We start from the raw sequence: 915 nt of genomic DNA on the forward strand, positions 1-915 counted from the left end.
AAATATGTATAATAACATAATGTGATTCTTTGTTAGAAAAAAATTTATTATAAATTTATCGAGAAATTGTTTCAATGTCATTAAAATCTTGTTTGCAAATTTTCATGTTTTCATTTTTTGTGCACAACATCATAAATCAATTGTAAATTATGATTAATGATTTATAATTGACGATTTATTATAGTTATACACCTGAAAATATTCTTGAAATGAAATTTTTGATTCAAAACATGAAATAGCTTTTCATTACATAAGTTCGGAGAAGTAGAAATTCGTTGGCATAGTCGTGCTGTTACTGCATCCAGTCAATTACGGCAACGTGTGTAACGCGTTAACACGATTGCATCGCGGAAAGTCGCACTGTCGCAAAATTTTACATGAGATTGAAGAGAATGAAGAGAGAAAATGAAAGAGGGAGAGAAAGAAAAAAAGAAAGAAAGAGAGAGAATATGTGTTAGTTTTTGACCAATATTTTAATGTAACTCCAATATCTTTGAATACAATATATATAAATTTATTCTTATATACATTGGATTCCATTTTATACAAAAAGAATCTATTTAGTGAATGTGTAAAATTACATATAGTAAAATTATATAAGTACGTATTTTAAATTTAAAGGCTTAAATAATTTTATTACAAATTAAAAATTAGTTATGTCTATAATTTTGGATAATATCTAAGGGGAAAGAATTGTTTTTTGTATAAGTTTTTAGTTATTTGCATATTATATTGATATGAAAATTAGATGATATCTCTATCGATATATAACCAGTTTTACTTTTGTGCAACACGGCTTGCCACTATCTAGGCGTTCTCTTAGGATATGTTGAAAAAATTCTGATACTAATTTTTATAAGAATTAAATAATAATAATATTTTTATATGCAAATTTATATAATTACTAAAATATTA

Source organism: Trachymyrmex septentrionalis, unplaced genomic scaffold, assembly GCF_001594115.1.
Source record: "Trachymyrmex septentrionalis isolate Tsep2-gDNA-1 unplaced genomic scaffold, Tsep1.0 scaffold19, whole genome shotgun sequence".
NCBI classification, from domain to species: domain Eukaryota; kingdom Metazoa; phylum Arthropoda; class Insecta; order Hymenoptera; family Formicidae; genus Trachymyrmex; species Trachymyrmex septentrionalis.